The sequence below is a fragment of the Scyliorhinus torazame genome, chromosome 10, assembly GCF_047496885.1.
Source record: "Scyliorhinus torazame isolate Kashiwa2021f chromosome 10, sScyTor2.1, whole genome shotgun sequence".
NCBI classification, from domain to species: domain Eukaryota; kingdom Metazoa; phylum Chordata; class Chondrichthyes; order Carcharhiniformes; family Scyliorhinidae; genus Scyliorhinus; species Scyliorhinus torazame.
Genome location: NC_092716.1, coordinates 125,167,410 through 125,180,346, shown reverse-complemented (window position 1 = coordinate 125,180,346; position 12,937 = coordinate 125,167,410). Strand labels below are relative to the sequence as shown.

Sequence of the window (12,937 nt, the reverse complement as noted above, 5' to 3'; positions counted from 1 at the left end):
GTGTGCCAGACGGGTGTGAAGGAGCCGATGTTGGCGCATATGTGGGGAAGATACTCGAGAAGCTGCTGGATGAAGGTGAGTTTGACTGGCCGTTGGAGGTGGATTGAGCGCACTATTGTTGATGAGGAAGCCCCAGGGGAATGAGCCGCCGAGGGCGATGGAGGTGCGGATGCACTGGTTCCTTGATAAGGAGCGAATCATGAAGAGGCACTGCGCCTGGGAGGGCAGTGAGATTCGTGTGTACCAGGACCTGGGTGCAGAGCTGGCCAAGAGGAGGGCAAGTTTCAATAAGATCAAGGTTACCCTCTAAAAGAAGGGGAGAATTTCGGACTATTGTACCCAGTGCGCCTATGGGGGCCGGGAGCTGTACTTTGGATCTTCGGAGGAGGCAGCGGAGTTTATGAGAGACAATGGACTGGCAGGAGAAGTTGGACCTTGATCTCTGGCGGAGGAGTTGTGATGCTGCTGTAAAAACCTTGTTGGGAGCCATTTTTTTTTCCCTCTTTTTTTTTTTTGGGCTTCAGTTCTGTTTTTTTTGTTCTTTGATAGTTTCTACTTTCTGTTCCTATTGATTGTTTGCATTAATATTTGAGAAGGGGGAGGGGAATCAGTGGGGGGTAGGATGTTGCTTTATCAGGCACCGGTGGTAAACGTGCGGACGAATTTGGTGAGGTTGGAGTATTTTAGGCTGTACTGGGGGACGAGGCAGGAATGTCCACTCTCCCCGTTGCTTTTTTCTTTATAAATGTTTTTTATTGGGTTTTTGAATAAAGTATAATTACCGTTATGTACATAAAATAGAATACGTATATATTTATATGTAGATATATACATAGAAGAGAAGGGAACAAAAAACAAAACAAACAACAACAAAAAAAAAGTTAGAATAAAATAACTGGAAGGGTATTATGTGCTAGCTCAACAACAGCAGCTCTGTACAATTGGCAGTATTGTTTTTAGCACATAAGTAGGCATCTATTTGTGGGGGGGGGGTACATTTAATTTGGGTGCTGGGGAAACAAATGCAGAACAATTACAGAGGGCAATACGCGAATGGATCAGGTGTTGGTGTTGTCGCTTGCTTCTCCCGGATGGTTTGTCATCCCGGATTGTCATCTCACGATCACCTCCGCTTCAGCCGTTCGTCCCGTCTTTCGCCCGGATTTTCCTTGTTCTCTGCTCCTGTAGATGCCAAGTTTGTTATTGTTTCCCGTGCCCTCCTTCCGGTTGTCATTCCCTTGCCTCCCCCCCACCTCACTGGGTCCCCTCTTTTTTTCGCTGTCTCCTCCCTCTTCCACCACCTCCCCGTCTCCTGTGGTCCGCCTTTCTTTTCTCTTAGGTTTAGCTGCCACCCCCCCCCCCCCCCCCCGGGGTCTATCCCTCCCTCCCCCCAGCCTCGGCTACTTTCCCCTGGTTCTTGGCTACCTGGCTATTCTTCTGCTTGTTCGCTGGCCACAAACAGGTCCCGGAACAATTGGGTGAGTGGCTCCCACGTTCTGTGGAAGTTGTCGTCTGACCCTCGGATGGCGAATTTGATTTTCTCGATCTGGAGAGATTCTGAGAGGTCGGACAGCCAGTCTGCAGCTATGGGTGCTGCTGATCTCCAACCGAACAGGATTCTATGGCGGGCGATCAGGGAGGCAAAGGCAAGGGCGTCCATCCGCCTCTCCAGGAATAGATCTGGCTGGTCTGATACCCCGAAGACCGCCACTTTCGGGCCTGGTTCCACCCTCACACCCACCACCTTGGACATTGCCTCGAAGAATGCTGTCCAGTACCCCGCAAGTCTGGGGCAAGACCAGAATATGTGGGTGTGGTTGGCCAGGCCTCCGTGGCACCGTTCACATCTACCTTCCATCTCCAGGAAGAACCTACTCATACGAGTTCTTGTTAAGTGGGCTCTATGTACCACTTTTAGTTGCGTCAGGCTGAGCCTTGCACACGTGGAGGTGGAGTTGACCCTATGCAGTGCTTCGCTCCAGAGTCCCCACCCTACTTCAATCCCCAGATCCTCCTCCCATTTCTTTTTTGTTGCGTCCAGTACGGTGTCGGCCCTTTCTACCAGTCGGTCATACATGTCGCTACAGTTCCCTTTATCTAGGATGCTTGCGTCCAGTAATTCTTCCAGTAATGTTTGTCGTGGCAGTTGTGGATCCGTCCTTGTCTCCTTTCGTAGGAAGTTTTTGAGTTGCAGGTACCTTAGCTCATTCCCCCTGGCTAGCTGAAATTTCTCTGTCAGTTTGTACATTGTTGCGACCCTGCCGTCCATGTATAGGTCCCTGACTGTCAGGGTCCCTCCGTCCTGTCCCCACTTTTTAAAGGTGGCGTCAGTCAGCGCTGGTGCGAACCTATGTTTGTTGCGGACATTTTGTCCGACATTTTGGTCAGGCCAAATTGCTGCCGTAGTTGGTTCCAGGACTGGAGGGTGGCTATCACCACCGGGCTGCTGAAGTGATTTTTGGGTGGAGATGGGAGTGCCACCGTGGCGAGGGCCTGGAGGGAGGTCCCTTTGCAGGAGGCCTCTTCCGCGCGCACCCACTCGGCTTCTGGCTCCTTGATCCATCCCCTTATTCGCTCGGCCGTCGCCGCCCAGTGGTAGAATTGTAGGTTTGGGAGGGCTAGCCCCACCCCCCCCCCCCCCCCCCCCGGATTTTGCTTTTTGTAGGACCTTCTTTGGGACCCTCAATGTCAGCAAAACAAAGGAGCTGGTGATCGACTTCAGGAAGCGAAGTATTGTACACACCCTTGTCTGCATCAATGATACCGTGATGGAGATGGTTGACAGCCTCAAATTCCTAAGTGTGCACATCACCAACATTCTGTCCTGATCCACCCATATTGACGCTACAACCAGGAAATCACAACAGCGCCTATTCTTCCTCAGGAAATTTGGCATTTCCACTTGACTCTTACCAACTTTTATAGATGCACCATAGAACGCATCCTATCTGAGTCCATCACAGCCTGGTATGGCAGCTACTTGGCCCAGACCGTAAGTAACAATAGAGAGTTGTCCATCATGCAAACCCGACTCCATCCATTGACTCCATCTACACCTCCCGCTGCCTTGGGAAAGTGGGCAGCATAATCAAAGGCCCCTCCCACCCAGGCTATTCTCTCTTCCAACCTCTTCCATCGGGCAGAAGATACAAACGTCTGAGAACATGCACTAACAGATTCAAAAACAGCGGTGCGGGATTCTTCTTTCTGAGACTAAGTGTTGATGCTGACGCAGAATTTGTGTACTTCCATGACAGCAAAACTGGCGCCGAACCTGGATCGATTCAGCAACTGTAGAGGGTCTGGCACCAGCACCACGTTGAGCACAATCGATTCCAATGAGAAACGGGGCAGGATTTGCTGGGTCCGTGATTGACTCTCGGGAGGCTGACAAGCTGCAGCCGCATATACACTCCCCACACACACTCATCCCAGCCAACAAGATGGCACTGGTTGCGCTGGAGTGTGCCCATACATGGGTCGGCTGGGGCCAGAGGGCACCTAGGGAGATGTGCTGGTGGGAAATCTATATAACCCGTGGCCCTAAGTGAATTGTCAGCAGCATGCACAGCTGCCTTTCCAGCTGCGGCAATGATATTCTTTGTCCGTCCACCTCGACCCCACAGCCCACCTCCTGGACACCACCAACCGCCACGTCCCCTCACCCAGCCCTGGTAGAAGCCCCTGGGCCAGTGGCATGACTGTCAGCAAACTATGGCTATGTTGGGCATTTTCCATACCCCCCCCTCTCTCCCTTAGCAGCCATGACACCGGTTTCACAATTTTTAAAAGCACAAGTGAACTGCGCTATCGGGAACTTGGCCCATCGGAAAAGGAGCATCGGGGAGGCCCTGGAGAATACTGGGTCAGGCCCGCTAATGATATGCAAACGGTGTCGACTGTATGTGCATTCCGGAACACATGGCCGTCGCTGACGAGGCGATGGAGAATTGCAATTTGGCGTGAAGTCGGCGCCTGTCACGATTTCGGCATTGGAACCTATTCTCCGCCCAATCGCATTTCCCGATTCCAGTGTCGGCTGATGGAGAATCCCACTCAACTTCATCCCTGCTGTCATCAGACTCCTGAATTGTTCACTTATAGACTGAAATGATCTCCCTTTGTATCTCTCTTCAGTTGTAGCACTGCGCTGCGCATGCTTCACCCGATGTCTATGTCTAAGTATTTACATTGTGTATTTATAGTGTGTCCTCTGCGGGATTCTCCGTCGGTTGGGTCCTCCTTCCCACCGGGCGCACACCCACGCCCACACATTTTCTGATGGTATGGGGTGGCCCACAATTGGAAACCTAATTGGCCGGCTGCGGGAACGGCGCGCCATGCAGGAAAATTGCAGCTGGAGTGCGGAGCATTCCACCCCTTTTGTTTTTCAGAGATGGAGCGATCTGCCTGGACTGCACACAGAACAATGCTTTTCTCTGTACCTCAGTACACATGACAATAAATCTTAATTTCCCTGTTGAATGTAGACGCCAAATTGCTGGCCAAGGTGTTGGCTTTAAGACTGGAGATGGCCGGAAGGGTTCAGCAGTCTGGAGGAGTGAAGGGAGCTGTTGAGAGGGAGTGAGGTCAGGTATCTGCAGGTATGGGTCTTTGCGCAAAAGGTCTGGAGGGGGTGAGGGGGTTCCCTCGGTTGCCGGCATACATCCTGCTGCAATGACTGCTGCTTCCGGATGTGGAAAGGGAGGGAAGAATTGGGGACATATACAAGTAGCCGGGGGGGGGGGGGCAAGCAGGTGGTGAAGATCAAGGAGAAATGGGAAGGGAAGATCAATTGGGGAGTCTGCGGAGGGTAAACGAGACCTCCTCTTGTGCAAGGATGAGCCTGATACAGTTTAAGGTGGTGCACAGGGTGTACATGACTCGGGCAAGAATGAGTGGGTTCTTTCACGGAATAGCAGATGAGTGAGAGGTGTGGGCCGGGGCCAAGGAATCGTGCGCACATGTTTCGGGGTTGCAAAAAATTGGGTAGCCAGAATAGTGGAGGAAGTGGTTGGTGGCGATATTTGGGGTTTCAGAGAAAACAGAACTCATGGAAAAGGGGAAGGCCGATGTTGTGGCCTTTGTCTCTCTTATTGCACAGTGGCGGATTTTGCTGGAGGGGCGGTCGGCATCGCCTCTGGGGGTAGCGGCTTGGCTGGGTGACCTGTACGACTTCCTACGGTTGGTGAAGATAAAATATGAGTTAAGGGGCTCTGCAGAGGGATTTGAGAAAAGGTGAGGGTGATTATGACCGTGCTCGAGGAGCTGCTCGTTGCGGCGGGTGGAGAGGGGGAAGCCTACGAGGGTGAAAAAAGGGAAAGATTTGTACAGACTGCATAGTTGATTGCTGGGAATTATGTTTCCTGGGATGGTTTATGAGTTGTAACCTGTTTTGATACATGTTGGTAACAAAATACATTAAAAAAGAAGACTGGAGACGGCCCACCGAGTTGACAGGGGAATATCAGACGGGGTTCGTGAAAGGGCGGAGGCTGTTGGTGAATGTGTGGCGATTGCTTAATGTGGGGTTTTCCCTGTGACCAGTCCGGTACTGGAGATTATTGCATCTCTGGACGCAGAGAAGGTGTTTGACCGGGTGAAGTGAGGGTACCTCTTTACAGTATTGGAGAAATTTGGGCTGGATCCGGGAGTTGTGTCATGGGTGCGGCTATTGTATGTGGCACCATTTGCACTAATAATATGACCGCTGAGTCCTTTCAGTTACATCAGGGCACGAGGCAGAGATGCCCGTTGTTTCCTTTGCTGTTTGTAATGGCAATTGAGCCATTGGCCATGGCATTGAGGGCCTCGAAGGAACGGAATGGGATAGTTCGAGATGGGGGATGGGTGTGGAGCACAGGGTATAATAATAATCTTTATTATTGTCACAACTAGGCTCACATTAACACTGCAATGAAGTTACTGTGAAAATCCCCTTGTCGTCACATTCCAGCGCCTGCTCGGGTACACAGAGGGAGAATTCAGAACGTCCAAATGACCTAACAGCATGTCTTTCAGGACTTGTGGGAGGAAACCCACGCAGACACTGGGAGAACGTGCAGACTCCGCACAGACAGTGACCCAAGCAGGAATCGAACCTGGGACCCTAAGCTGTAAGGCAACAGTGCTAACCACTGTGCTACCGTGCCACCCATAAAAGTGTCAGGGATATGAACCCACGCCTCCAGAGCAGACTATGACCTAAACGGAGTGGCTTAGACCGCTCGGCCATCCAAACATACGGGGTACCATTATATGCTGCCGGTCCTTGGAAAGAGCACCCTACTTAAGCCCACACCTCCACCCTTGGTGGGACAGTCCCCACTATTGCTGGTGGGTTGAGTTCAAATGAATATCCTGCCTAGGTTCCTATTCTAGTGTCTTCCAGTATTGCTGCTCAAATCGATTTTTCAAGAGGTAAACCGACTTGTAGGATTTATCTGGGTGGGCAAGATCCTGAGGATTCGAAGGAGGGCGCTTCAGAGGGAGATACAAGCGGGGGGTAGTAAGTCCCATCTAGGGTGGGTAGTAAGTCCGGGACGTACCAGGGTATAGCGGGGGAGGATTTGGGGTCGGTTGAAGGGACAAAGACAAAATGGTTGGAGGAGTTGGGCCGATACTAGAGGAAGGGGTGTGGAGCGAGGCAATGAGGAGGGTGAATGCGACATCGTCTTGCGCGAGGCTCATTCAGTTAAAGGTAGTTTTTCCATGCTCACCTAACCCTCACTCAAGCAAGGAGAGATGCTTCTTTTGAAGGGACAGAAGATATGTGCATGTATTGCTCAAGAGGGCCCGTACATCACACGCACATGCAGCAGCAGCTGTCGACATAGTCAATGGATGGGAGGCGGGTGTGTGTGATGGACTGGGCGGTGTTCACGACTCTCTGAAGTTTCTTGCGGTCCTGGGCCGAGCAGTTGCCATACCAGGCTGTGATGCAGCAGATAGGATGCTTTCTATGGTGCATCTGTAAAAGTTGGTAAGAGTTAATGTGGACATGCCGAATTTAATTAGTTTCCTGAGAAAGTATAGGCGCTGTTGTGCTTTCTTGGTCGTAGCGTCGACGTGGGTGGAGCAGGACAGATTTTTGGTGATGTGTACCCCTAGAAATTCTGAGCTGTCAACCATCTCCACCTCAGCCCTGGAGCCACTTAAAATGGCCAACTCCCGATTTAAAGTGGCAAACGGCAAAGGCTGATGGGAAAGTCAGCCAAGAGGACAAAACGAGCAGCTGCAGGTTGGCTGTGTATTTACCTCTGGAAAGGCCAGACAAGATCGATACCAGCAACCATCAGCATAACAAAACACCAGCTATCTGCATACTGATGAGCAATCCCCGGGAACAATGAGCAACATTTAGACACAGAAAGCAAAAACAGACTCTTTGGCGCCAGCAGAAGCCTACACAAAGGGAGGTGAACGACCACCTCAGGACCGCCCATCGATCAGGGAACCGCTCCAGCATTGGAGAAAATCGAACCAAGCGATTGGGACAAAGTCCAATCACTTGGGACCAGGTACAAGGTCCGCCCCGAAAGGCGGGAAGCCCCTGGGGACTATAAAAATTGAGCCCCAAGTTCAAGGCGCTCTCTTCAACCGCTTCCTCTCTTCACTCGCTCTTCACTCTTCAACAGCCACTCAAAACTGTAAGTCTTACTTCAATGCTCGCTACGAGACAGGCGCTCTTAGCTACCAATCTGTACCAACTTCGAATCCCACAGGCTCAGAACCCGAACGAAAGGCCATTCGTTTCCCTGACTTGGTGGGCCAGTTCCAAGTTAGGTATTGGCCTGTTAGCTGCAGAAGTAGCTTAGACATAGAATTTGTACATGAGTAGTGATTACTGTGTATAATAAATGTGCTTTGATTTAAATCTTACCAAGCGGTGTATTGGATTATTGATCATTACTCGGACTTGAACAACGTGGCAGTATCATAAAGATACCTGGCGACTCGAGAGCAAAGGTGATAAAACAGAGCAATTAAACTAAGGCAAAGTTAGCAACATTTTTTGGCGACATCCTGACGGGACCCGATCGAGAAGTGGAAAACCACTCCGGGAGAACCCAGAATTTGAATTAGAGATTCAATTGGAAGCAGAAAACCACAAGTGTTCAAGCAGTTCTGATCAATACTCATAATTCGGAAGTGTGTGTATGCATGCGTAACTAACAGGGCGATAAGGTAAAACTGATAGATTTTCTGTTGCGACAAAACTGTCGGAAGTTTATATATCGGAAAGTAGCGAAAGCCGTACCCATATTTACAGCACCGCCTTAATACCCCTGTCCCAAATTTGAAGAGCAGCATTTGGATTAATACCCCTGTCCCAAATTTGAAGAGCAGCATTCGGATAGGAAAGATGGCAATGCAGGCAATGCCTAATGAACCCCGAGGAATTTGCGGTCGCAGCGACCAGCAGCAGTAGAGTGGGACAATGTCCCATTTGGGAGGAAGCGATCAGGAAATATCTCAAAGGGAAAGGATGGCCCCTTTGGAATGAATTCTGTGACAACGAGGAATCAGGTCCCAGGAGTATAGGACATACTTGGTGGGAGAACCTGAGCGAGATCCACAAAAAGAGCTTAGGGAAAGCTCGCAAGCCAATGGCAATCGTGTCCTGCTTGGCACAATTGCGAGGCACAGAGGAGGTCGTTAGGACTCTCCGGAAAAAAGTAGAGGGCATACATCGAATGAGTAAGGTCGACGTAAGCGAGGTAGAAAAGGAGAATTTGGAATTGAGAAGGAAGTTGGCAGCAAAAGATGTAGAGGTGGAGGATGCCAAAAGGGCACACCAGTCTTGTCTGGCACACTTAAGCAGCTTCCAGTCTCAATACTAAAAGGCCTATCAGGACACGCAACGTGCAGTCCTGGTACGAGAGGAGACAGAAAAACAGGTAGAGACATTACAGAAACAGTGTAGTGATCTCAAGGCAGCATTAAGAGCACTCCATGCTGCCACCACAGAACAAAGACAAAGCACGCTAGATCACGCAAAGCGCCGGAAGCAGATTGCAGAGCTGCAATCGCTGCTTTCTGTTCAGAAAGGTTTTCAGGAAACTTTTGGAGACAAATTAGATCAGGAAGATGGCCCTGATTGGGAAGAGTTACAAGAAACAGCGCAGAGATATGTTCAGGGAACATATGCGCAGGGAAAGCCACAAAAGAGAAAAGCACCCCAACCCCCCACACAGCAGATAGTTCAAGCTCCAATGAACCCAGTCACCACCCACCGCACAGCCACATCGGACGATGCGGAATTTCTATATTCCACCCCCTTAACAGGGGTCACAATTACGGGACGCGTGCGATAAGATCACACCGTTCTTCCCCACCTCAGACCCCCACCGTTTCTTTGCCACAGTTAAGCATCAGGCGACCATGTACGGCCTGGATGAGCGAGAGCATGAAAGCTCACAGTTTTAAGTTTAGACCATTCACTAGCAGCAGCCGTTCCCGACCCACAGAATGTAGGAGGAGGCACCCTTGCAGAAATGCATACCGCGATTGTGGATGCGATCGGGTATAACCGGGGTGACTCCGTAGATGGCCTCAACAAATGTAGGCAAAAGAAATCCGAGCACCCCACAGCGTTTGCTGGATGCCTGTGGATTCACTTTGCAGCAGTCTTTGGAGACTGAGACCGTGCCCATTTGTCCCCAGACAACATGGCCAAATGGACCCGCATCCTTATCTCCCATGCCACAGAAACAGGACAGAAAGCTTGCACGAGTTATGATCCCTCAGAGGAGGCCCATAACGAGAAGTGGGTAGTGAAAAGATTGTCCCGCGCTTGGGAGCAATCTGTTCAAAGTAAACCCACTGTTAAGAATACCGAGGAAAAGCAGGCCGGCGCAGATATGCAGGCAGTAAAGACAACACACCAGAACCCCGTATGGGTGAATGAGGGAAAGAACAGCCCCCCACCCAAGTCACAGGAATGTTACAACTGCAGACAGTTGGGACACTTCGCAAGAGAGTGCAATGCCCCTAAAAAAACACAGAGAGCCCAGCAGACGGGCACTCTGAGTAAGAAGAAGACAGAGCCCATTCACAATGTTAGCGCCCGTTCAGATCAGACGGACCTGACCGGAGCGGACTGACGGTGTACGGGCTCCCCCAGTTGGGTCTGCGACACCCTTTGGGATAGGTCCGGACGACCGGTAGTTGCAGCAAAAATTCGGGGACAGCCTATCGAATTTCTCTGGGACACAGGAGGGTCCCGCACCACGATAAATTCCTCCACCCTGTTTCAAAAAGACTCGTGGCCCACTACAGCCACTATCACCCTCAGCGGCTTTACAGGCCACTCACAGCAAGGACACATCACAGCCCCTGTACCCATTCAAATCGGTAACATTACCACCAAGCACCCCGTAGTTTTAGTTGACCTGCCCCACACAGCAGAACACATTCTGGGAATCGATTTCATGAATTCCCATAATGTTTAATTCGATCCAGTCAACCAGTGTGTCTGGAAGATGGCAAAATCCGCAAGAGCACCCGCAACGCTCAACATAGAACAGTACACGAACAAAATTAGCGCAGTAGGTGAATTTTGGTTCAACCCGACCACGCTTAGTACGGACAAGCAGGTTAGGGCAGTTCTGCAAAAGAACAGGGCAGCATTCGCGACCCAGAAGCAAGACTGTGGACGGATGATTGGCTCCGTACAGATAACAGGACCTGACCCTAGACCCCAAAAACAGTATGGATTTTCCCAAGAAGCAGAGGCAGAAATCTCCAAGGTTTATTAGTGTTTATTAGAGCAGGGCGTACTTAGAGCAGTAGCCTCCACTAACAATGCCCCAATTTGGCCAGTGAGAAAGCCCGATGGACCATGGCAACTGACCATCGATTACCGGGAACTCAACAAAATCGCCCCCGTAGCAGCCCCCACAGTAGCAACAAGTCCCGAGACCATGCTCAAGCAGGGACTCAATTCCTGATTCTTTATGGTTTTGGATGTCAGTAATGGATTCTGGTCCATTCCATTGGCAAAGGCGTGCCAGTACAAATTTGCCTTCACCTTTAAAGCACAGCAGTACACATGGACATGCCTGCCACAAGGATTCCACAACTCCCCCTCCATTTTCCACCGACAGCTGGCAAATGGTTTAGCCAAATTCTCTCGCCCCAAATGTCTGGTACAGTATGTAGACGACCTACTACTGCAGACAGACGCCAAGGAAGAGCACATTGAGCTTCTGTCCGAACTCCTTGAACTATTACACTCAATCGGTTGTAAAGTCAACCCCAAAAAGGCCCAGATTTTGGAAGATAAAGTGATATATTTGGGAACAATTATCACACATGGTAAACGCGAGATCGAGCATAAAAGAATTGACTCGATCGCTAAATTGCCCCTTCCCCAGAACGTTTCAGCCCTCTGGTCGTTTTTAGGACTGGTTGGCTATTACAAGTTCCAGACCCACTTTCCCCTTACACCATAGAGGTAGCGACCACAGACCGCACCCTTTCGGCCATGCTCCTCCAGGAACGGCACGACCAGTTAAGACCCATAGCTTACGCCTCCCGACTTCTAGATGCTGTAGAGCAGGAATTTTCAACCTGTGAGAGGCACCTGCTCGCAGTATTTTGGGCAGTGCAGTATTTTTCATATATTACCGGACTGAACCCCATCACAATTCTCACCGAACACACCCCCACCCAACTTTTACTGGACGGACGACTCAAGGACGGTACAGTAAGCCAGATCAGACCCTTCTCTTGCAGGGACGGGACATCACTGTTAAAAGGATGTCCCTTTACGAAATGGGACGCACACCTATTTAGCCGACAACTTACAGTACCCCGGAACCCCCCATGAATGTGAAATTATCTCTCCACACCACAACACAGGTTTATCGCTAAAACACCCCCCAGAAAGATAGGTAGTTCAACCCAGAGCCCCCAGCAGACGGACACGTGTGATCCCATAAAGATCTATGTGGATGGATCTTCCACAGTCTTGGATGGGAAGCGCATAATAGGTTGCGGTATATATGTCGAGGACACGCAGGGACGCGATCTTGAGGAAATATCGTTAAAACTTCCAGGCCACTTAGGCGCGCAGGCAGCAGAGCTCGCGGCCATCGCGTATATAGTGGAACACCCAGATTCCTTCCCCAGCCCAGCAGACATATACTCGGACAGCCTCTATGTCTGCAACAGCCTCACGGAATTTCTGCCCCTGTGGAAAGCAAGAGGATTTGTTTCCGCAGACGGAAAACCTCTCCCCTCAGCCCCATTCCTCCGTCATATTTTACAGAGAGCCCAGAACAGGACTTTTGGGATAATCAATGTCCGCAGTCACCATCGTTCCTCCCCCCCTGGAAATATGAAAGCCGACGCACTGGCTAAGGCAGGTTCCAGGCACGGATACTTTTGGACACCCCCCGAAAGCGCACCAGTAAATGCAGTTCAGGTCTCACAGACAAAGATCGAGGATCTAGTAGAGGCCCAGAAGCAGGACAGCAATCTCAGGGAGACTGTAAAAGGAAAATATCCAGCTCCCTATGACAGGTTCCAAAATGCACTGACCACACATGACGGTGCGGTGTTAAAAGACACCCTTTATGTGGTTCCTGAACAGGACAGGTATCAACTGATTTGTTTGTTCCATGGACATCAGGGAATCGATCCCACTGCAGCCCATCTCAAGCAGCTTTGTTGGTGGCCGAATTTAAAGGAAGATGTAAACCATTACATCAAGAATTGTCTTATCTGTGCCCAGAATAACCCGGACAGATATGGCAAAAAGGCTCAACTCAGCCGCACTCGACCCGTTAATGGCCCCTGGACTAACCTCCAGATTGATTTTATAGGACCATTGCCCCCTTGCAGGAATGGCTATAAATATGTACTTGTGGTAATTGACACATTTACGAAATGGGTGGAAGCATTCCCAGCCCGCACAAACACTGCAAAAACC

General features: G+C 50.4%; 1 long non-coding RNA gene across 1 annotated transcript in view; it reads right to left on the bottom strand.

Annotated features, from left to right (window-relative positions):
* Positions 1 to 765: 765 nt before the first annotated feature.
* The window catches only part of LOC140430911 (uncharacterized), a 257,042-nt gene continuing 244,870 nt past the window's right edge, over positions 766 to 12,937 (bottom strand). The window contains exon 5 of the long non-coding RNA XR_011949578.1: positions 766 to 1,182. This is a non-coding gene — a long non-coding RNA (uncharacterized lncRNA). The remainder of the gene's footprint in view (positions 1,183 to 12,937) is intronic.